General features: G+C 44.1%; 1 protein-coding gene across 7 annotated transcripts in view; it reads left to right on the plus strand.

Moving 5' to 3' along the window:
• The window catches only part of AKAP13 (A-kinase anchoring protein 13), a 322,456-nt gene that overhangs the window by 175,268 nt on the left and 122,869 nt on the right, over positions 1-24,319 (plus strand). The gene's annotated exons all lie outside the window — the stretch shown is intronic.

Genomic DNA, 24,319 nt, shown 5'->3' on the forward strand with positions numbered 1-24,319 from the left:
CTGCTCTAGCGTCTGCCCCTTCTGGAAAGTCACATGGGATCATATAGTTAGTGGGATCATATATAACTACATGGTCTTTCACAAGCAGTTTCTCTGACTTAGCTTACTCTTTCAAGGTCAAACCATGTTGTAACACTGATTAATATTCTGTTTCTTCTCATTGCCAAGTAATACTCCATTCTGTGGACTGGCCACGTTTGAGCTTCTTGTTTCTACTCTTGGGCTGTTTTGAGTAATACTGCTGGGAACCTTTGTGTACAAGTTTGTGTGGATGTATGTTTTTGTATACCCAGTAGAGAATTTGCTGGGTCACTGGTAATTCTTCCATCCAAGCACTAACCAGACCCGGCTTAGCTTTTGAGATCAGACGAGATCGGGCCCGTTTAGGGTTGTATGGCCAGAGACGGTCGCTGGTAATTCTGTATTTAATATTCAGTAAGTTTTTAAAAATGTTTTTTCTTTGGGTTCTTGAGATTCTTTTTGTTTAAAAGCTGTTAACTTAAAACAAGGGAACAAACAGACTTGTTGAGAGAAACAGTGCTCTAAGCTTTAAAGCCCTTTCTGGTTAATAAAAAAAATAATAACCCTTTGGAAGCTGAAAATCAAGTTTTAAGACTAAATCGTATTTCCCCTCAGAAAATCAGTCTTCTTTGTCTAGACTTGACAGGGCCCTGATTTTGCTCTTCAGAGGACTACGTGGTACTTTTTCTTAAAGTTACCCCGGTAGGTAAACGGAACCGTACCCTACCAAGCTCTTTCAAGTGTATGAACTGTGATAAACAGGCTTCATTTTATTGGAGTCCGGCGGTAGGGAGGTGCGGACTGTTGTAGCCGCTCCTCATTACAGATAATGTTGGTGACTAATGCCTGGGCGGCTACTAGTAGCACAGGCAGCATTTAGACAAATGTTGCTGTGGTCCCTGGGGAGAGAAAGGCGAACACACCCTGCATGGGTACATGTGTGTCTTTGTTTCCAGAAGACCCTAAAAAAGGGAAGGAACAAACTCACATCCTTGAATTCAAGTGCCTGTTTCTTCATCTTGCACTGGAGAGAGCCTGCTGCTTGGCCATAGCCCCTTTGCTTTCCCAGGAGGGTTACCTCTATCCTAGTTTTATCTTGTCCATTATAAAGAAAACAGAACATTACTTTTTTTTTTTTTTTTTTTTAAGTTCCTCCTTTCCTTGTTCTCTTTCCTCTTTTCATTTTCCCTCTGGTTTTAGAGGAGTTGAGAGAGAGAAAGCTCCTCTGGTTGGGCAGCGTCTCCTGTCCCAGGTGGAAGAATCAGACCCTCGAGAGAGGGCCCTGATGGGCCCAAGGTCAGACCCAACCAGAATGGGAGCCCGAGGCCGGCACAGCAGGGCGCGACCCTGCCGCCTGCCGCAGGCTCTGTGAGCAGGCCTTCTGAGGAGGTTCCTGCGTGTCTGTGACCTGTCTGTTGCCGGGAAGTACCGGTGCCCTCCGCATTGTGTCTGCCTCCGCTTCGCTTGTCGGAGAAAACCTACATTTGTGCGTCTTCAGGTCTAGGAAGTGGCCGTGTTTGTGCTCGCAGTGTCGTTGGACGGATGGGACATCTGAACACTGACCTCTCCCTCCTGTTGCTCTGGGGCACTGGCCCCAGCTGCTGTGAACTGGAAGGATAAAGCATGAGCACACACTTTGATGTTCCCCGGGTCTCAGCTTCTCTTTTTTTCTTTCCCGCTGAACTCTTCGTATGCTATATTCACTGTGTAGGTTTTCAAGACATCCACAGACTTTTGTGAAGGACAGAATATGTTAAGGCTCTGTGGGACAGACTATGTCACGACTAGCCAGCTCGACTCTATGTGGACGTAGCCACAGGCTACATGAAAACATGAATGTGACCGGGCTGCAGTGAAACTCAGTCGATAGACCCTAAACTTGGAACTTCGCATAATATGCGGGTCATGAAATATTCCTTTTTGCACAATTTTTTTTGTCGCTCATTTAAAAATGTAAAGCCCGCTCTTGGGATTTTTCATGGGCTACACAAAACCAGCCAGTGAGCCCCTAGCCTAGAGAATCCTTGTGTGCCAACAGATGAAGGACAGAGCAAGTACACTTGTTTTGTTTTCCACATTGTTCTGTTTTGTGGTGGAAACGCTGGGTGTTAGACTACCCGTTGGAAGACAGAGAGTTCGCTTCTGGGTCTCTCCTGAATGAGCTTTTTGACTTTGTCTCTCCAGAGCCTGGCTTCCCTACCTCTCTTTATCTTCTGGCCTTAACCCCCTGGACTGTGTGTTTGTGTCTGAAAAGGGTTACTTTTCACCCTGAAAGGGTGAGCTTGTGACTGTAGTGGAGGGTGGAGTGGCATTAGTTTAACATTATTTAATCCTATCTTTCTGACACATGCCCAGCCTGTGTGTTGACCTTGGGAACAGGCCAGTCATTGCTTCATTGAATTACTGCTTCACTGAATCATCCTCTTCCAGTTTTAAAACAGAAAGAAGTTGTGTATCTCATGTTATTGTCTTGAAAACCTGGAACCATGGTGCATTTATGGCAGTTTCCTAGTAAATGTAAATGAGGAATCCATTCTGAGTTCTTAGAGGACTCTCCCTGTTCTGTCACCTTCTCTAAGCACCTAAGGGTGGAAGTGCATACAGCCCTCTGCGGAGTCTGGCTCTATCAAGTGTTTAAGGAATTTTGCATTCCTTTACCTGCTTGACCATCGGGCTGTACACAAACCCTTACTTGAAAAGTCAGTAATGCTTAAAATCATGATTCATAAAGGATTCCGTATGAAGATGAATGCTTGCGCATATTCTCTGAGAAACACAGGTATGTGTTAGATGCCGCAGGTTTCTCAGTAGACCATAGGTGGTCCAAAGAGATAACTTCTCCCCTGGGTTGAAGATTATTCACAGTTCAGGAGGCCAAGGCATTCACTCACACATACCTGTTCCCATTAGTCATTTTATCAGCATCTTAATGGTTGTGCTTTGTTACTAAGTATGCCAGCATTTTAATACTGGTCACAGTTTAATATTCAACCTTATCCCCTCTTACATTATGGGTTTGAAGGTTCTCAGATTACCTTTTGTTGCCTGCCATTTTCTCCCCCTCAGTGAGTTAATATCTATCAAGCGCTTAGAACAGGGCCTACCACTGTTACTATTAATCAGTTCCCCAACTTCCGTCTCTGTTTATTTACGTAACCAGTGGCATACGGTGGTTCCTAAATCAGACGCGGTTTGTTTCTCAGTTACTGTCATGAGAGCATCAGGAATGGCATCAGACACTGATTTGAGTTGGGAGACGTGGAGCTTGTTGTACCTCTGGGACCTTTAGAATTTGAATGGACCTTAAAGTCTCTGCAGTCTCAACATTTTTACCTTATAGGAGAAGGTGGTTTCAGGATGGTTACGTGACTGGACGTACTTCACAGCTAATCAACTCTTGAAGCTAGATTAGGACTTAACTTCTTTTTTTTTTTTTTTTTTAAGATTTTATTTATTTATTTGACAGACAGAGATCACAAGTAGGCAGAGAGAGAGAGAGGAGGAAGCAGGCTCCCCACTGAGCAGATAGCCCCAATGCGGGGCCTGAGCCGAAGGCAGAGGCTTTAACCCACTGAGCCACCCAGGTGCCCCTTAACTTCTATTTTAATAGTGTTTCTCCTCTACTGTGGTTTCCAGAAAAGTCAAACCGGGAGGTTCTAGTTTTTAGGAATCTGGTTCACCTGGATGGGTTTTTGCATTCTACCCCAGAAAGGTGCTCACCCGTACGGTGACTCTAAGGCCGCTACATTATACTACTGTGTTTTCAGTGGTGGTTGGAAAAATTCCTCTGGCCGTTTTAGGACGTAAGTGATTCACTTTAAAATAAGTCTCATGTTCTTATCACAGTCTGTTAGCTGCAGCTGAATATCACCAAGATACTGTTTATTCAAACAGTTGGCTTTTGGTGCAGAAATTACTAAGATTTTCCAGACCTGCCTCTTATTTCCTAAAGAATGATATGACTAGGTATAGAGATGACATTGGATACTTAAGTGCGGAATAAAAAGCCTTCTGGGACCATTCTTTTTGAGAATATGCACCATGGTGATCAGGAGAGAATTCTTTTTTTTTTTTTTCCTAAAGATTTTATTTATTTATCAGAGAGAGACAGGGAGAGAGAGCGAGCACAGGCAGACAGAATGGCAGGCAGAGGCAGAGGGGGAAGCAGGCTCCCCGCTGAGCAAGGAGCCCGATGTGGGACTCGATCCCAGGACCCTGGGACCATGACCTGAGCCGAAGGCAGCTGCTTAACCAACTGAGCCACCCAGGCGTCCCAGGAGAGAATTCTGACTGCTGCTCCCCTGCCCGAGGGCTGCAGACCAGCCTATTCCATGTCTTTTAGGATATTTTACCCTTCAGTATGTGGCCAGGTTCATTAGGAAGGAACTTGCTTCCCTGGGGTGTCTGTTCATTGCAGTATCTCTGTAATAATTACTTTTCCAAATGCTCATCACATAAGCTTATTAGCCATTTGGAACAGTTAATTCAGCAGGCCCGTATATCTTGTCAGGATGCCTGTGGTCCTAGCCACCAAACACTCCCGCACAAATATGCCCAGGCACAACTCTAAAATCCCATATGTTGAGTATTAGGTTACGGGGAAAGTCTACTCTTCATTTAACACACGGTCCCCAGTCAAGAAAGCAATGCAAACCCAAACAGTTCTTCCTTTTTTAATAACTGCGCAGCAAAACATCACATTAACTGAATTTCCCTTCTTCATTATTTTTACAACAGTATTAGTATTTGTTTCTTCGGGGTTGTGGAAAGGGCAGTGTTGAACTATTTCCGGTTAAAATCTCCTTGAATTCTCTCTGTATTTCTGTTACTTCTAATGGAACACGGTGTTTTCTTTCTCTTGTCTCAAGGGGGCGAGCTTGCATTTTCTTCTCTAGTCGAGGAGTCTGGCTAAAAACTTTTGCTTTGTGTGGCTGGTCACAGCCTTCTTGCTCAGCGGCCGTAGGGAAATATGGCAGCTCTTAGGCTTTTTGGTGACTAACTGGACAAGCCTTAACACTGATATTCAAAATGGCGTCCACACCCTACCCTCTTATTTAAGTTTTCAGTTTCAAGAAAGGTCCTTCTAACGATGTCTCTGCTGTCATATTTACATATATAGTTTTGTGGCGTGTCACCTAGGGAAAGGCAAATTGGCCTCTTTACAAGACGCCAGTAAGTCTTCTCTGCCTGTATTTGGCATTTAAAAGAGCCAGGCCTCCCTAATTATCCCTTATAGGTCTGGCGCTAGAGCTCACTTCAACCACAGGAAAACTTACTCCTCAGCTTTTTCATACAGATTTTTTTGGAGATAGTCTTTCTCTGCGTCTCCTCTGAAATGGAGTATTTCCAGGGAATTCTGCAAATATTCTAGCCAAGTAGTTGCCAAAAAAGAAGTGCCTCAAGGAACCACAGCTTCAGGCTGTAAAGTCAGAAGTTAAAAAAGTATAATGTTAGTGTAAAAGTATCTTCAGATAATATATGTAAAAGTGTAATTTAATGGTCTGACTCAAGGTTTTTAAGTGACCTTGAGCAGGTTGTCTGATTTCTCTGGCCTGTTTTCTCCTTTGTTATAATGGTTAGGGACTCTGAAATTCCAGCCCTTAGTTTTGGACGAGTCGTCAAATATTGGGAGGTATATCTTATGTGTTGGACCAGAAGGATAATCGTGAAGGACTTTTTTTTTTAACTGAAGTAGAGTTGACACACCATGTTACATGTAAAAACACTGATTGGATGACTCTGTGTGTCAGGTTATGTGAGGAACTTTTTAAAATCACACTGTTTAGTGGCCAGATTCCTAACTAATCACTTTTTCCCTGAAGAGTTCCCAAGATGTTTTGCTGAGTCTTAAATTGTATTAATAATCTACTCTTTGGGGGGCCTGGGTGGCTCAGTGAGTTAAGCCTCTGCTTTCGACTCAGATCATGATCTCAGGGTCCTAGGATGGAGTCCCACATCGGGTTCTCTGCTCAGCGGGGAGCCTGCTTTCCCCTCTCCCTCCTACTGTGCCTGCCTCTCTGCCTACTTGTGATCTCTTTCTCTCTGTCAAATAAATAAATAAAATATTTTTAGAAAATCTACTTTTTTCTCTCACACAGAACAGCTTGATCAGAGGTCATATGTACATTTTGAAAGGACAGCATGTGCCTTTTTTTTTAATCTTCTGTTGGGACAAAAGAACCAAATCTGATTCTTATCACTCTGCTGGCCCATTTTGTACACTCCTCATTTCACTTCTGTTCATTCTTATCTCATTATTTTGACAGTCAAGGATAGTAGCCAAGCATGATGGAAAGTTTATGGAGCCAAATAAACCGAAGTTTAATCCCAGTTCTGCCACTGGATCTGTCGCCTTGATCCATTTGTTTAGAGGCTCAGTTCCCTCCTCTGTAAATTTGGAATAATGATGTCCTCCTCAAGAATTATTTGTACAGATCAGAGTTAGTGGAGTGGTTAGCATGTAATAGGCATTTTATCAGCGTTTGGTAGAATTCTAAACCCATTTTAACCTAAGAATTATCAGACCCACGCTTAAGACTAGGAATGAATGATTTTAGGCAGGTGATGGTTGAGATGGTCTTGGAAGAAATGACCGGTTCTGTCAAGCCACCGTGGTCAGTTACCATGCCATGTGTTATTTATGGGAAGGGGGTACGCTGATTTACCCAGTGTTTGTTTCAGCGTGTGCCTGCTGAACTTGGTGCTGGGCCTCAGGTCTGCTACAGTGAAGACCAGTCAGCCTGCTTCAGAGACCGCTGTCCAGCAAGGAGAGACCGTTATCAAACCAGTAGGTAGGGTACAGGGTGGTGAGCGTTGAAGTAGAGCTGCAAAACCTCTCTCAGTGAGGTCGATGGCACTTCTTCACTCCAGGTTCCTATGCACGCCCTGGAGGGAGGAAGTCTCCAATGAGTGTGCTGTTTTTACAGGGTTTACCTCACATGGCTCTCCATGTTTCAGTTTAAAAGCTGATTATCTTTTGTGAGAGTGAAGATAGTGCGTGCTGTTAGAAACACAGGCATGGCTATACCCACTGTTTCTACCAGTAGACTTGGAAGGGCCACCACCCAGTGCTCTCTTAGAATAATAGTGTATCGGGGTAGCTGGGTGGCTCAGTTTCAGCTCAGCTCAGGTCTTGACTTCAGGGTCATGAGTTCAAGCCCCACGCTGGGCTTCATGATGGGTGTGGAGCCTACTTAAAGAAAGAAAAAAAAATACCATATTGCTTCTGATCCTACATTCTGTGTCCGGCTTACTGGCATCACGTGACTTCGCAGCTACTTGTTTTTGCCTCTTCAAAGGGGAAACTTTCATCATAGAAAAACTAAGAGAAAAATGTCATTTGATTTGTAAAGAAAGGCTTTTCAAGTCCTTCTCAGGGATACGCATGACTGGGGAAGTCACAGATTTCTCATAGTAGGTTTTGTAAGAAGATGCCTGGTGAGGTCTTGCTCTGGTTGGCCACCAACAGAATAACATGTGCCTGTATTTGGGTTTGTTGGCTTTAAACAGAAAAGTTTCCAGGGTACTGATGTCAATATTTCTGATCTCTTCAAGCTGCTCCATTTTGGCATCTAGCTTGTGGCCTTGATTTTGTTCATTTAGAAAGCATTAAATGAATGCTTTCCCCTTTCAAGGTATTGCATCAAGCAGCTAGAGGATTTTCTTAGAAGATGAATATTGTCCCTGTTTCTGACTTACTCAAATAAAGAAAGTGTGTGTGCACAGACATAATCCCAATATGTGAACACAGTGTAGGAGACATGCCATAGGAACCATTAACATGCTTTAGCGGTTTACAGAGAAAAGACTTTTATTTATTTATTTATTTTTCCCAAGTAGGCTCCATGCCCACTGTAGAGCCCTCTGTGGGGCTTGAACTCACAACTTTGAGATCAAGATCTGAGCTGAGCTAAGAGTCAGACGTTTAAACCGACTGAGCCCCCCCAGCGGTCTGAGAAATGACTTCTTGGGAAGAGCTTGTGTGAAATGTAGTAAGGTTTCCTTGGTAATAACCGCATTGTAACACATGTGGCATAAATATTCACTGGAAAGAATAGGGGTAGATTGAGGGAGCCTTTGATGTGCTTTCCAGCCTTAAATAGCCGATTCTGTTTGCTTTCACTATGTACATGCCCCCTCGAAGGTGATAGAATTGCCTGAGCGTTGCCAGAAACGCCTCAATTTGTAAGGTAACTGTGACCTGGCAGTCATCCAGGTTAAAAAAAAAAAAAAAATCCCATTAGGAAACTGAGAAAAGTAACATGCCCAGTATGAACGACAGAAGTATTTGGTAGTATGTGAACCATATGGGAATTAAAAAGAGTGGTACCTTTGTGTAAATATTTCCATTCAACCAGCGTCAATCCGTGTTTCCCCCTCCTTAGCCTCTTTCATTTCATGCAGTGATAGAGGAATTTTGCTTCCCTTCCGCGGACCCCTGCCCCAGAGCCGTGTCGCTGCTGTGGAACTAGAGGATTGATGTGACGTGGTCATAAGTATTCCCTCAGTGCCACCTGAGTAGTCTTCCAGACAAAGTCAGTCAGTGCGGAAAGCACCTGCCGTGACATCTAGATGAACATATTTAACGTACTCGGAATTTGTCTCACTCAGAAGTCACAGTGAGCCAGAATATTTAGTATGTTGCTCTTCATTATCTGTAGTTGGCTTTCTGTCCTGACGGAGTCATTAGGATTGTCCTGTATTTAAGAGTTTTCAAAGCCTACTCCTTCTGGTGTGAGCGTTTGGGGTTGAACTGAGGTGTAGTAACGAAACAGATTTTTCATGTGTGCTTCTTGGAATTTCTCTTGAAGGTAGTTGCAGAAGATATTTTCTGAAAGTATTTGAACAAATAGTGGGACTAATTCTAATAAATGTAGAACCTCCCAAAGTGGACACTGGAAAATATTTGGATGTATAAATTTGACTTTTGATCTTTCATTTATTTGAGGTACATATATATGTGTGGTACATACACCCATACATACGTGTGGGTGATTATTTGCAGCATAGAACACGAGATACCTCATAAGCTGCGTAGCATCTGGGAGAATTTTGCTCAACACCTTCCTTGAGGCAGGAAAAAAAAAAGGAGATAATTAGTAGAAAACTGTGAATTATTCTGTTGCTTGGAATTTTTTTTGAAGAAGGCTAAATCACTGGGAAAATGTACTTAGTTTGGAGATGTCCCATCACCCCCTTGGTTAATTTATAAAAATGCAGAGCTTAGGGGATCATAAGATATGCAATGGAGCCAGTTAAAGGTCTTTTCTATTTATATTCCAGATTCTCTAACTACAGGAATCTAGAATCTTCCAGAAATCATCGTTCTCATTATGGACTCTTAGCGTAAGGAGGAACTATCTCCTCTATCATGCAGTCTGTACCCTTTAATTTGCAAGGACGGAATTTGAGCCGAGAGCACTCAAGGGGTCTGCCCTTGTTTGCCCAGCTGGTTAATGCTAGAGCCAGGCCTAGGATCCTGAACCCTGGGGTCAGTCTTGTGGTCCAACCTCTCCCTCTTGCCCACCTGCCTCAGAGATCAGCTCCTGAGTGTCCCAGCAGGAGCTGAGGCACCCCGCGAACCTCTCCCAACATTTCTGCTGATTCCCAGGACTGCGCTTACTCGCTGTGGACACCCCTTACGTAGCAGCAGCCCGACAGCTCAGTGACCACGTGCTGTCTCATTGAGTCCTGTTCTCCCTGCCCTCACCCTGAGAGAAATCATGGAAGGGCACAGCTGAATCTGTGCCTCGAATCCCGTGTTGTGGCTGACACGTTGTGTGCATCTGCTGCCCGGGGCAGCTGGGGGTGGTGGCGGGGACAGGGACTCTGGGGCACACCCTTCAGCACGCTGCCGTCCCTCGTAGATGCTAGCCTGCTTGTGGATGGGCCACGGGCAGGTCACGAGGTAGGGCGATCCGGATGGATTTGAGTACCCTACCTCCTTGTTGCCTCCTTTCTAGAGCAGGACACCTTTATAAATTCTGTATGCTCGTTCTGGGTTAGCTTCCCTGTCCCGTAATGAAAACTGTTGCCCCCCGAGACAGGGGGACTTTAGTCCAAACAAGCCCACGTGAGTCACTCAAAAGTCCGGTTAATTGGATGATGTTTTCTGGTAATCCCACAGGAGAGGAATGACCGGAAAAAGGAGGAACATGGTGCTTGCCGCGTCCTTCACTGGGGCCACCTCCCAGTGGCCCTGGAAAAAGCTGAATTGTAGGGCCCCCTATCCAATGCCCTTCTTCTCTCCATTTCTGTGGAAATAGTAACTTACAGAACATGTGCTTGTGGTCAGTTTCATATCTGACATCAATTTATTTCTTTGCCGTCCTTCCTGATTATTTTGCCACCAACCAAAAAATTCTATCATATTCATTTTCCCCATTGAATCATCTACAAGCTAAGCTCTTTTTATGCAGGAGGGCCTGGGGACAGAGAGTAGGTTGGCGTCGGGTCTCTGCCTGCCATGCTGGGCTAGTGGGTCAGCTTTAGGTCTTACAAGATTGGACCAAGGCCCGGACCGGTCTGGAGGCCGATGGGGACAGGGAGCCCTGAAGCCCACGTGGTGTGTAACCTCCACTCTGTGGGAAGCAGGACATTCATTCTAAGAGGCTCAGGAGCTTTTCTTCTCATTCCACCCCTGTGAGGCCAGGGACTGTGGGAAGCCACAGACGGGCTTGTCAGCAGGGAAGCATGGAGAGAAGGAACACACAAACACACACACACATCCATGCATGAGGTCCTTACTTTAAACATTTATAACAAAGATTCCAACAATAAATTATTATGTTAAAATGTAATCCTTTCCTGCAGGAGTTACTGTTTTGCATTTCCAAAACTAAATTGAGCCTCCAGTTTGCAGACTTGCACTGTTTTGTGCACTGAACACTGTTCAGAGAAACTCGGGATACCGTGGTAGGCAAAATGAGTAAGAGATAACCCATCCCACAAGAGGCTCTTTTGGGAGAGATGAAGTAATGAAGCAGGAGTTGACACCTGGGTCATGGGAACTCGGAAAAGGAATCATCCATTGTTTAGGCCTCTGCACCAGTGTCCCTCCTACTGTTCACTTTTGGTGGCATTAAGTGGAATACTGCTGAAATGTTTCACTCAAGGGATTAAATCCCTGTTGACAGCATTGCTGGCCTTAAAATAGGGAGTCAGTCTTTTCGTTCCAGTTCCAGAAAGTGATGCATGTGTCATGATTGTTTGCCACGAAACAGTTCCTGTCCCTGTCTCCACCATACACAACACAATAGGCTGTGTTCCTTCCTAGGAGTCATTAGGTTTCCCTAATGGGATGATCTAAAGGAGAAAAATAGAGCTCTGGCCCTCCTCCCTTATTAGTGCTGAAACCTGGTGCTGTGTCTGCTTCACATCAAAGTCATGGCTTGTTTTTCTGCTGGTCTGAGACTGTTCTTTCCTCCTCGAGTCAGGAAAAGGACTTAAATCCTGGTGTTCTTGACATGAAGCCTTAATGCACTTGTTGTTGCGGCTGAATCCATTAAAAGGAATACTTGCAAGATGTGAGAAGAGATATTTCAAGACTGGCATAAAATAGAATGTGGAGGGGTGCCTGGGTGGCTCAGTGGGTTAAGCCTCTGCCTTTGGCTCAGGTCATGGTCTCAGGGTCCTGGGATCAAGCCCCGCATTGGGCTCTCTGCTCAGCAGGGAGCCTGCTTCCCCCTCCCCTCTGTCTGCCTCTCTGCCTACTTGTGATCTCTGTCAAATAAATAAAATCTTAAAAAAAAATAGAATGTGGACAGTGCTCTTAGGTTTGTCTTGTAAGGCAAGGGGTGTGTCCTATAGGCTTTGGGAAAGAGCATAGCCAGCTCCACCCCCATGGTCCCGCAGGCTCCTGTGAAGCTGGTAGAAGTTCTTAAGAGATGCTGGACAATGGTGAACGCGGGAGATTGACATCTGCACCGTAGTGTCATCATTAAAATGTATCTCTCCCTATTCACTTTGGTTTTAATCTCATACTCGAAGCTGCTGTGGTTTTGGCTGTCCCTGGAAGAGGACGGGGTTAGCAGGCTCATTAGTGCCTGCTGATCCCAAGTTTGTTAATCCTTCTTTTCTGTTCCTGATGACGACCTCTACTGCCATGTGTCTTGTTTCTTGGCATGGCTCTCTGGGAAGGAGGATGGGTTAAACAAACAAATACAAAATAATGCATGCCCTTTTAAGAATATGATCTCTAGGGGCACCTGGGTGGCTCTGTTGGTTGAGCTTCTGGCTCTTGATTTCAACTCAGGTCGTGATCTCAGGGTCATGGGAATTGAGCCCCTGCCCGACTCTGTGCTGGGCATGGAACCTGCCTAAGGTCCTCTCTCTCCTTCTCCCTTTGCCCCTCCACCCACCCACACTCTGTCTTTAAAAACAAATAAATAAACTGAATATGATCTCTGAATCAGTCTTGTTTTTGAAAAGGTTTAGACACTCTGGGTTCTCTAGTACAAGCCATTTTGTTGGTAGATAAACATGAAGGTACTTTTGAATTGACTGACGTGAAAGGTGCCTTGATCCTTCCTTTTCAAGACCAGTCAGTGGGAAGCCTGGAGCAGGAAGGAGGGAGGTAGCAAGAAGGAAAGGGAAGGAGAGCTTTCACTTAGGGGAGTTGGGGAGGGGAAGCAGCAGGGTCACTGAACGGAAAAGTCTCCTGAGAGCATCTACAACTGACCAGGCTCTAAAGGCTTGGCACTAGGCAGCAGCCGTGGGAAGACCCAGGCTGCCTGGTTCTTACAGCAGTTGTTGATGTAACTTCTTGTCATTTATCACCCAGCAGAGAGTGGGGAAGGTGGGGATATAAAATGAGATTTTAATAAAAGAAGAAAGGACCAGCAGACTCTTCTTCCTCTGGAAGGGATTTTATCATATAACCAATGAATTATGTCTAATGAAGGGAGTGTGGTACAAACCCTTAAACAAGTTAAAAGTGGGACTTGAATTTTTATAGACAAGGCCTTTACTTATAAACATACCCAGTTCCTCACAGGAGACGCCAACACTCTTCTCACCTGAGCCGAGCCACTGCTGGGCCACCTATAAGGTAGTAGGACTTGATCAGCATTCATTTCCACAAAACAAATACTCCTTTCGGAAGTTCTTTCTAATAAACAAGTAGTGAATAAAACATTTGAGGACTGCATGCCATTGATTTTACTTTTTTAACAAGGTGACCTTTTCAAGGTGACCTTTCCTCCTGCCGCCCATCAAAAAAGCACGTATATTCTGATGACCAAAGCTGGAATAGCTGAACCGAGAGACAGCTCAGCTTTGGCAGAGAGAGAAAATTGTATGAAGTCTTCTACCACATTTTTAACTTCCATTCCCTAGAGCTGTGTCACCTGCCCCAGGTGTGTAGACCTTCTCGTAATTAGATTAGAACGTTTTCTCTCCATGGAACCTGTGACAAGTGACTCTTTTGGGAATGGCACATGGACCTAAAGCCTTCAGTGCTGGAGCTTTGATTTGGAAATCTTGGCTGCAGTATATTTCTGAAATGCCAGTGCTTTGGGGCAGCAAACAGGGGACACAGTTTGTCTTCCGCTTGATGTCTCAGAATTATGTTGACATTGTTGATTGTTATGTGACCAAAATGTCCATCAGTGGACACGAATCCTGCCAGTCATACAGGAAGTTGCACTGAAGAGTTACTCGCGTCGTTTTAGTCAGTTTACCTGTTGGTCATTCGCCCCAGTCTCTCAAAAATGGAACGACACCTCTTCAGCCATATGGTCACCTAGCAAGTGCCTCCCTGCTCAGTCCTTTCACACGTAGACCATGGATTTTTTTCCTAAAGAATTTTAAGAAAACCATTTTTGCTTTCCATTCCTGCTGTAGTTACTCTTAGTTTATCAGCTTCGTTCAGAATATTGTGAAATTGTTTGAACTTCACTTCATCTGTAACTAAAGGCATTAGCTTCCATGCAGTCTCCTAAGCCAGAACTTTCATCCCAGATGATCACCCCACCCCCCCACCACCAGCCCTCTTTTTTTTAATTTTCTTTGTCAAGTTTAACCTGTCGCTTCAAACTCTGATTGAGAGTGTTCATGTCCTCATCCTTTCTCAGCTGGATCCTCTAGTTCTTTCTACCTTATAAACTCAGCAGTTCTTCAGCTTTTTGGTCTCAAGATCCCTTTACACTTTTAAACATTATCAGAAACCCCAGAGAACTTTTGTTTGTATGGGGTATGCCTGCATATATTTACTACAGTAGAAATTAAAACTGAGACATTTAAAAAGTATCAGTTCATTTATAATAACAGTAACAGATCACTCGTTGTTACTGTGAAGGGCCATGTTCTTACAGAAAATAAGTTCCAAAACAAAATTAGAAGAGTGGCATTTTAATCGAATTCGTTTTAATATAACTTCACCCAGTAGAGAACACTTGGATTCTCATAGCTCTTATGCATTTAACTTCTTACAGTATGGTGTTTGGTTGAAGAAAAAAAGAAAATCTAGTATCAAACAGATCATGCTTGTAAAAGGGAGGAATATTGTAATCATCTTCTTGGATAATTCCATTTTTTATTTGCTACCAGGTCAGAGTTGACAGATGATAGGCTCTTAAGAGCTATTTGTAGGGCGCCTGGGTGACTCAGTGGGTTAAGCCTCTGCCTTCAGCTCAGGTCATGATCTCAGGGTCCTGGGATCAAGTCCTGCATCAACGTCTCTGCTCAGCCTCTCTTTCTCTCTGCCTACTTGTGATCTCTCTCTCTCCATCAAATAAATCTTTTTTTTTAAGAGTTATTTGCAGTGTAGAATCTGAAGTCCTATGGTTGAATTTTTTATCCTCTGATTCTATAAAAATCCACTGGTATGCCTTGTACTTTAGTGGATCTTTTAGCTGGGCGTGATTTTCTAACCGAATGAATCAGTCATTGGGGAAGTACAGATTCATTGAGTAATATACAACTCTTCCAAATGTTGAATGTCTTTTTCATGTTCAGTATCAGAAAATCGCCTTTGGGGGCGCCTGGGTGGCTCAGTGGGTTGAGCCGCTGCCTTTGGCTCGGGTCATGATCTCAGGGTCCTGGGATCGAGTCCCGCGTCGGGCTCTCTGCTCGGCAGCGAGCCTGCTCCCCTCTCTCTCTCTCTCTCTCTCTCTCTCTCTGTCTGCCTCTCCGTCTACTTGTGATTTCTCTCTGTCAAATAAATAAATAAATAGAAAATCGCCTTTGTTAAAATTACCACCAGTCTCATCAGAAATGGCTTAAAGTATCGGTAAATTTGGCAGTTTGACAGTGGCAAATACAAGTTTTCCAAAATTCTCATTTTTCACTTGGAAGTCTGAATTGTATCAGCAGTAAAGATTGCCAGTTGTTCTCTGGAAAGACAGGTTCACTTTGTTTATTTCCAAGAAAATAACCCAAGTTCTGAATAAGCATCATTCGTTTGCCTGTCTTTCTAGTAAAAATGTTGTTCCATGAAAAAAGGGGCTAGCTTAGCCCACAACATAAGACTTGCACGAGTGAATTTCCTCAAGATAACCATCATACCTGGTATGCAGAGCATTTTCTGAATACTTCCCGTTCGTCACATGGAAGATTAAAGAGATATGTACCTAAAGATTGAAATGTAATGAAATTAATGTTTACAGTTTCATCAAAGACGTTCTATATGAAAATATTTTTGTTTTTTTCCCCAAAACTGTGAGTGTATGGCAGTGAAGGCTATAATGACCACTGGTTCACCTTGGTGCTAATACTGCCTTGGTTCTTTTATTTTTAAGATTTTATTTATTTATTTGACAGAGTTTATAGGTAGGCAGAGAGGCAGGCAGAGAGAGAGAGAGAAGGAAGCAGGCTCCCTGCCAAGGAGAGAGAGATCACAGGTAGGCAGACAGGCAGGCAGAGAGAGAGGGGGAAGCAGACTCCCCGCTGAGCAGAGAGCCCGATGTGGGGCTCCATTCCAGGACCCCGAGATCAAGACCTGAGCCGAAGGCAGAGGCTTAACCCACTGAGCCACCCATGCGCCCTGAAGCTTTTAAGTGATGTTAGCAAAGTTAAAAAACTGATTTAATGAGGGTGACAGGAGTTGCACCTAAAAATCAGGTGGAGAAGAGGAGGCTCTTCTCCATTGATAACCCGCTAATACGAGTATTTAGGATTGAACCAAGAACTCTGTCTATGTAGAGTTTGGGTAATTGTCTCTGTAGTGAACTAACACTGAACAAAACTTCTCCCGGTTCATTGGTTTGAGAATTGGAGAAGAGCCATTAGAATTCAGACCTTGGAAAACTGGGCTTGTATGAAAGAGGTGGTAACAGTCAGCCTGATCAACTAAAGCTGTGCTCTGTGGAAAGCCAGTAATGCCTGTTGTTACAGCGTCCTCGTGGGGTAGGCAGAAGAGGCTTACTGTGATAGACTTACACGTGGCAGAGCGGAGGCCTCCTTGTGTCCTGCTCAGTCCTGGGAGCGCAGGGGAGTAGCCGGATTCATCAGCTGTGTTGTCCTTGACACAGCAAGCGTCTTGTGAGTCCTGTGCAGTCTCCTGAGCCCTGAACACGTTCACACAGGCACATCATTGAAGACAGGACCAGATGCTTCCTTGAAACTTAGTCTTTAATAATTCACCATTTTGTGTAGAATGTGGGTTTTTTTTTTTTTTTTTTTTTTTACAGTTTTACTGGGAACGGTTCCCTTTTTTCAGGGTTTGCATTAAAAACATTTATGTTCCAAAAAGAGACATCTGCATTTTTAGAAAGATATGAGGTTCTATCAGTCTGTTGTTAATTATCAACAAATAAAAGTCATTATGTATTTAGTCCGATAGATCTCCAGAATGGCCTTACAGAACCTACCTTAACTGTAGTTTATATTTCAAAAAGCCGTTCAGAGTAGGCTGAGAAGTTCTGCTTGCTGATGAATTTCTGTTACATCCCATTGAGTGACAGATTCCAACTACTCATGCCCTTCGTTTGCAGTGAGCACAGTCGATGCCTTTTCTCTAGTGTCTGTCTTCATGCCAGAAATGCAGGGGTTATTCAGATGTATGAATAAAAGGAGCTTCTGCATCTACGCTGCCTGTACCAGTTTGACCTCCTGAGAAATGGGTTAGCTTGCCTGAAAGATCTTCAGAGGGAGAGGTGGGTATTTAACGTATCCACGTAGGAACCGTCTGTTGATTGCTAAGGCCTGGGATCTATAGGAAAGGTGAGACATACGAGAGCTGTTGCTCGAAGGGACTTGTACAGCAGCTGCCCAGATCAGTGTGATACTTGACGGGTGCTGTCACTGGGGTAGGAGTGCTAACGCAGTTCTGAGAGTCGGCTTTCTGACCGAGGTGCTTAGTGGAAGCATCGTGAATGTGATCACATAGGAAGCGGTTAAAGACTTGGCCGGTTTTGCAGAGATGGGGAAGACCATGAGGGCAGGGCCGGGGAGGCAGAGTCAGCCAGGTGTAGTCTAGTCTGGACGCTGGGTGGTGAAAGCGGACTTGGGTGGCTGCAGTACAAGAGGTGAGATGTCATCATGCTGGGCTTTTCTCCCAGAGTCACCTTTGGCTCTCCCTAGAGCCAAATACTCCTTAGAGCCAAATGCTCCTTATCCCCGCGGGTCACTGGCATTTCAGCCTTCTGGGCGGGGATTGTTCAGGGACACTGTAGATTCGGTCCAAATTAGGCACTTGGGGATTGGCCAGGAAAAGTCTATAAATATCTGTCTTTTCTTACTCCTTTCCCTTTGCCTCAGATGAAGAGAGTTTTTCTCTCCACCCCCCACCCCCCGGCCCGTGCCTCCCCCAAGGCTAATAATTCTATCTTCTGAGTTCCCAGTCCTTTCTTGACCTTTTTAAAGAATTGCTTCTCCATAAAGCAGCGCGGCATTGAGAAGTTCAGAGGTTTCTTTGGTCTTAGTGTCTGGGGAGGCTACCTGCCTTCTCCACTTACACAGAAAAGACTTTTCCTCCCTCTCTGCTGCTTTTTCCCAGGATACGAATGTCTTCAAAGGGAACCTAGTAATCTGATTCCAGGCAAAGGTGTTTGGGTCTTTAATTTCCAGCTTGAGTCAGAATATATCAGTTACTCGGCTTTGCCTTCCATACATATTGATGATAATAAAATTAAAATATTACAGCAACTAATACTTAGTACTTATGCCTCAGGCACCTACAACATAATTTACATGTATTAATTCATTTATTCCTCATAGCTACATTTTTTTTTTTTTTTGATGCTTTGTCTTGATGGGTTTTGCCTGCATTTTATAGGTGAGAAACCAATGAACAGAAAGGTCGTATAGTGTGCCTGAGACAGTGTCGCTGCAGGGTTGATCTTCTGGACGGTCGTGCTGGAGTGTCACTAGCTAGTGAGCCACCCCTTCACTTCTGCCCCGTCCTGTAGGGGACATCTCAGCCTGTGTGGCTTTCAGTAAAGGGCCACCCCACCACCCCAAAACATATTTTTGTGCCGCCATCTCTTCTGACACAAATTCTCACAATTTCATCTGAGGTAAACCGTTACGTTATACTTGTACAGAACATCAAAATATCTGTTCTAGTTGAATAAAATTCAACTAGATTGTATTAATTGTATTATGTATTAATTGTATTAATTAATACAACTAATTAATTGTATTAATTAATACAACTAGTTGAATAAAATTCAACTAGTTGTATTAAATACAATCTCCAAGTGGTAGTGTGTAAATGAACAAAAACAGATTTATTCTTTTGGGAATGAGTGAATGCCGAAATTGACCCGGCAGTTGCATTAAAAAGTAGGGGATTTTTTTTTTTTTTTCCTCGAAGGATTTTTCTCCTTTCCCTTTGTTTTGACTTTTGGACAGTCGATAAAAAGAGCAAGTTATACCTCTGTATTTCTTTGGAAGGCATGACTGTATGGTGGTGTGTGTTTGCCTGGAGGGATGAGGGAAGTATTCCATGGGAAGCTGAATCATTTCTTGGCTTGTCTGACCGAGTGACTATATTAGGGCTATTCTTTTTGCCATGAAGTGAAAAATAAGAAGAGTAAGTTGAGTAATTTCCTAAAGTAATACATTTGCATTTTATGTGGGATACAAAATTTTCCTAGGGGCATGGTTATTTTGAATATTAAGTTTTCACGTCTGACCAGGTCTTTAAACTCTTTTAGACTGCACACCTTTTCTGTGTGTTAACACTGACAAAAAAATTTCTTCTCTTGTTGTTCAGTAACTAAATCTAGTCGGTCATTGGAAAAGTCTGAGGAGTATGACTGGTAATAAATGAGGACATGCTCAGTTAGTCATCCATCCTTTGGGTGTTTGGTGCCATTTTTAGGACTCTGCAAGAGAAACCGAAGAAGTGCCTGTTGCCTTTAAGGAACTCACCATCTACTTAGAGTCAAAGTAAGCATCAAGGAACAGTGCAGGGCAGAACGCTGGAAAGTGAGTGCATCAGAGCTCAGGACTATCAAAGTTCAAGGCATAGAGTTTTAAGGTGGGTTAGAGTAGGCAGAGAGTTTCCCTAATGAGGAAGGTAAGGATTTAAAGGGTGGCTTTTGGCTAAGGTGCAGTGATGAGGTGTAAGGGATTCTGTAAGCCACACCTGTTCCTAAGAGCCGGGGTGTTGAGGTAGGAAGAACCAAGTCCTAATTGGGGAAACTTAAGAGACCAACTGGATACCTATCTTGGGGGGTATAGTAGCTAATGAGACTGGAGGGGACCGTATAGCGGTACGACATCCAGACCAGGGAGATTAGGCTTGATGAGGCCAAAGACCTTTGTAGTGTCTTCTGAATTACAGCACAAACCGTCTGGCTTCTCTGCTCCAAAGTCCTTGCTGGCTCCCACTTGCCTCTGAGTAGAGTCTACTTGTTGGCATGACATCATATGCTTTTATAATCTAGGTGGTTAATGTTTTCCCAGGCTAACGTTCCAGCGCTCCCCTAAAGGATTTGACACGCATAACTGTAGGCAGTTTGGCTGTTCCTCCATCATACCTGCTACTCATCAACACCTGTACCCTCACTCCCACTGTTTAAAGACAACACCTGTCTCCATAGAATTGTTCTGCCTGATCAGCTCAGCCAGAGATCCTCATTCCTTTGCTGGAATTCTGCATTTGTACGATCCATGCCAGTCTCATGTTTATATTTCATGTTACTGTCCCTTCCTTGAGGTTCCAGGAATGGCTCCTTTATCTTTATAGCTCGTAACACCTTACAGAGCACCGCAACTACAGCAGGCATTTAAATATTCGTTGAAGGGGTAAATGAATTTTGTTAACATTCACTAGTTCATCACTAACTGGCCGTGACATGCTCGTGATGACAGAATCCCATTAGGAGATTCTGATCGGTAAATGTCAGTGTTGTTTCCCTTGATCTCATTGCCTTTGTTTTACAGAATGAAGTTTGTTCTTATTTCCATAGATGTTCATATGGAAAGGGAGTTTCTTGTTGGCTTTTCCATTCTTTTTCCATTTCCTTGCCAAAACACTGTCCACCCTCCTTCCCTCCTGTAGCTGCTGTGAAGCCCTTGTTCATTCCTAACCAGGATAGCAGTGCGTGCGCTCAAGTGTTCTGTTCTGATCTCTAGGACAGAATCTCTTGGAAAGAGTTGAAAGTACACAAAAAATTGGGCATACATGTTGCATAGAACTCACTTTGTGTTCTTGGTCCTTTTTCTCTGTTAATGCTTCATTTACTTCTCAAAGTTTTTTACAATCTAAAATATTTTATTACCAGGTTAGCAGTCCTATAGCAACCATATGGAAGGATTCACTAAGATGCTTTCTCTAGTAGGAAAAGTATCAAGAGATAGGAAAGATTGAGTATACGGACTGAGCCTAAATGTTTCGTTGTGAAATGGTAGGCTGTTTAAATCCAGCTCTCATCACTCTGCGACCCCAGAGCTGCCCTACCAGTCCGTAAAAACGTTAGCAAAATCCAAGTGTCTTACTAGCTGGACCGTTTTACAGCACTTGACATTGTTTACCCTTCTTTCTACGAGATGCTTCCTTCTTTCAGTGTCCGTGGTGTCCCATCTGTGTGTTGATTCCCAAATCTGAATGCCCAGTCCCAGCCATTCCTTGGGCTCCGGATGCACGCGCTCGCCCGTTTACCCGGGCTCTGTGTGGGTGTCTCTGAGACCTTCAGATTCTCTGCGTCTAAAACCGGCAGATCGTCTGATTGCTCCCTGCCACCACCTTGTGCTCCGTTCCGCTGTTTATCCGGTCGCCCAGGGCAGAGTCACAGTCAAGCAACACTTCTTTCTCCCTCTCTCCTCCCACCCCCAGTGCCTATTAAAGGTAAATACCTCCAGACTCCCACTTTCTTCTCCTGGTCTCCACATTCATCACCCGGATTCGCACCTCCTCTGCCTCTCATCTTCTCCCTCCTGTCAATGGAGCATGCTCCAAAAAATGATCTTTTTGAAATGCAGAACCGATCGTGCCTTTCCCTACCCAACAGCCCGCAGTGGCTGGTTCTTGTTGCAGTGATTCAGAGTTTTCAATATGAGTCGTGTGTTCATCGGGAACTGGCCTTTTTCTGCAGCTCAGGCCTTGTCCTTTGTCACTTGCTGTTTCTTGCCTCTGGGCCTTCACACCCCATCCTCTGCCAGAACCTCTACCCAGAATGCCTCCCTAGCTCTCCCTCCTGGGGCTCCCTCCTGGGGCTTCCCCCAGCGGCTCCCCCCCAGCGCCACACAACGCAGCTCCTGTGAGCTCCTGCTGCTCTGTCCGGCCTCAAGTTAGTCTGCATCGCCACAGCAGGCCTCTCTAGACCCGGGAGTGGGCTACACCTCCAGGCAGATGTTCTCTCAGAGGTGGAGTGCCCTGTGCTCCTCTGTTGGAACACTTCTCACGCATTATCATAACTCCTTTTTGCCTCACTGGCTGCTGTATCTTCAGCGCTAGGCATGGGTATTCAGTAAATATCTGTTTCACTTCATTTTCCAAAAATCTCGTTGAAGGTTTAGGTCAGCGACACGTGGAGATGTAATATATAATCACAACAACATTATGAATTTTCCATGTGAAATTTCTTGGTTTAAGTTGCTCCTGATCCTAAATTTGCCATTTTTATCATTCTGAGCATTCCATGTTTTTAAAATACTAATGTATCTTAAAGCCATTCTTTGGATAAATTTGAAAATTCTACTTAATAATACAGAATATTTGGTATACGTACATAGGTTCAGTTTATTATATGTCACTGATGCCTCAGTAAAGGTGCTTAAAACTTGGGGCACCTGGGTGGCTCAGTGGGTTAAAGCCTCTGCCTTTGGCTCAGGTCATGATCCCAGAGTCCTGGGATCGAGCCCTGTGTTGGGCTCTCTGCTCTGCAGGGAGCCTGCTTCCTCCCCTCTCTCTCTCTCTGCCTGCCTCTCTGCCTTATTGTGATCTCTCTCTCTCTCTCTGTCAAATAAATAAAATCTTTAAAAAAAAGAAAAAAAATTTTTTTTAAATCATTGAAGTGATGGGGGGTGCCTGGCTGGTGCAGTTGATTAAGCATCTGATTCTTGATTTTGGTTTAGCTCCTAAACTCAGGGTTGTGAGATCGAGCCCCACGCATTGCATTCCATGTTCAGTGTGGAGTCTGCTTAGAGTTTCTCTCTCCCTCTCCCTCTGTGCGTCCCCCTTCTCTCTGTTTCTCTCTCACAAATAAACAAGTATATCTTTTTAAGAAAATCACTTAAGTGATAACTTGAATATTTTTCAAGGTCTGGCTTACCATCTGAAAGTTTCATCTGAACCTTGTGCTTGTAAATGTGTATACAGACTGCTTGGGTGGGAAAAATAACAGAAGTGTATTTGGATGGCTCTTTAACAGTATAGTCAGTGTGTTGAAGAATAAGAGCGTGTGGAGGGTGCATATTCTTTTACTCTTAAGGCTTTGAGGGGGAAAGAGGTGCTATTACTTACAGTTATTTCGCTCAACTAAAAGTTGGTAATTGTAGGATTATGAATTTGGCAAAATTTCTGCATGTGAGAAGTAGTTCTTACTCCATAAGGAAGAAAAATTAGAGTAGCTTTTGTTTTGTTTTACCAGTGCTGCACTGACTTACGTGATGTGGTCATAATGATCATGCTAAAAGTAAGTGTTGCTAGAAGACTCAGAAATAACAGCGAGTATGATTTATAGTTGATCAGATGTGACTGTCTTTGGGGGCTGGTTTCACATACAGTGCACGAGCGCCGGGGATGATCTACCGGTGCGCTGCGTGGGCGCGGTCTCAGTTCTCCGTTGATAGGGTCACTGGGCCGGCTCAGCCCGAGAATGCTATGGATCTCATACGTGTTAACTTCAGCAGGAAATGTTGCAGATTGTTGCATATAGTGAAGATGAAGAAGTGGGACTGGCAGTTCAGTTGGCTTTGTAGCTGGTGGAACAGCATCAGGAATGCTGGTTGCTGCTCTGCCATCCTTCTGGGGCGGCTTTGGGGCGAACTCTGGGCCTCCATTGTTAGCCTTGTTCCAGCTTTACCCATGACACACGGCTTGGAGGGGCAGCTGTTACTGCAGCCACAGAATCTAGGTTCAGGCTAAAGTGATAACGAGAGGGTAGAAGGGCAAGATGTAAAGTGGGTGTTTATATAAAATCACAAGGTATGGAACGTCACAGTAATGGAGGAGACCCGTTTTGAGCCCAACAGGAAAGGTAGAGGAAGTGAGCTTGGTTCGTCAGAGCCGCATATCCTTGTAGACGGTGGTCTTCGTGTTGAGACGGCCAGCTTGATCTTAATCACCCCAGGGTGTGCGGTCACAAGGCCCACCCGAAGCCATCAGGCAGCCCGCAGTTGTGGTGTGTGATGCAGTCGTGATGATCATTAAGATCAAGTGTGATCCAGCAGAGAAGCTCTGAGGAGGGCGTGAGTCGTGATGGGAACCTTCAGATACTGGAAATGCTGCCTCACCATAATGCTTGTCCCAAGGAGAACAAGTAGGATTAGTAGATCAGTGCATTCTGAGGAAGACCTAGATGGCGGTTGTCAGTATTCAGCCTAAAGTCTCTGTGTTGGATGCATTCGTTCTGATTTGTTGTTGTTGTTGTTCTGATTTTTGTAATGGATTACTAGAGTGAGAAGCTGTCGAAGGGAAATGTTAAGTACGAAGAAGTCAAGTCTGTTTAATGTAATGATACACTTTCTACCTGTACTTTCTAAAATTAGGAACGATTTGTCGTTTGTTTGTTTTTTTTTTCTCGATTTGTCGTTTTTATTGAAAAAAAATTTTTCAGTCCTTTGGCATTTCTGTAGAATCTTAATATGAGAATATTGATATGAGTAACAAATTCCGAGTTTTCTTGACTCAACATTTTTTTTAAAAGATTTTATTCATTATTTATTTGACAGAGATCACAAGTAGGCA

The sequence above is a fragment of the Neovison vison genome, chromosome 13 (assembly GCF_020171115.1).
Source record: "Neovison vison isolate M4711 chromosome 13, ASM_NN_V1, whole genome shotgun sequence".
NCBI lineage: Eukaryota > Metazoa > Chordata > Mammalia > Carnivora > Mustelidae > Neogale > Neogale vison.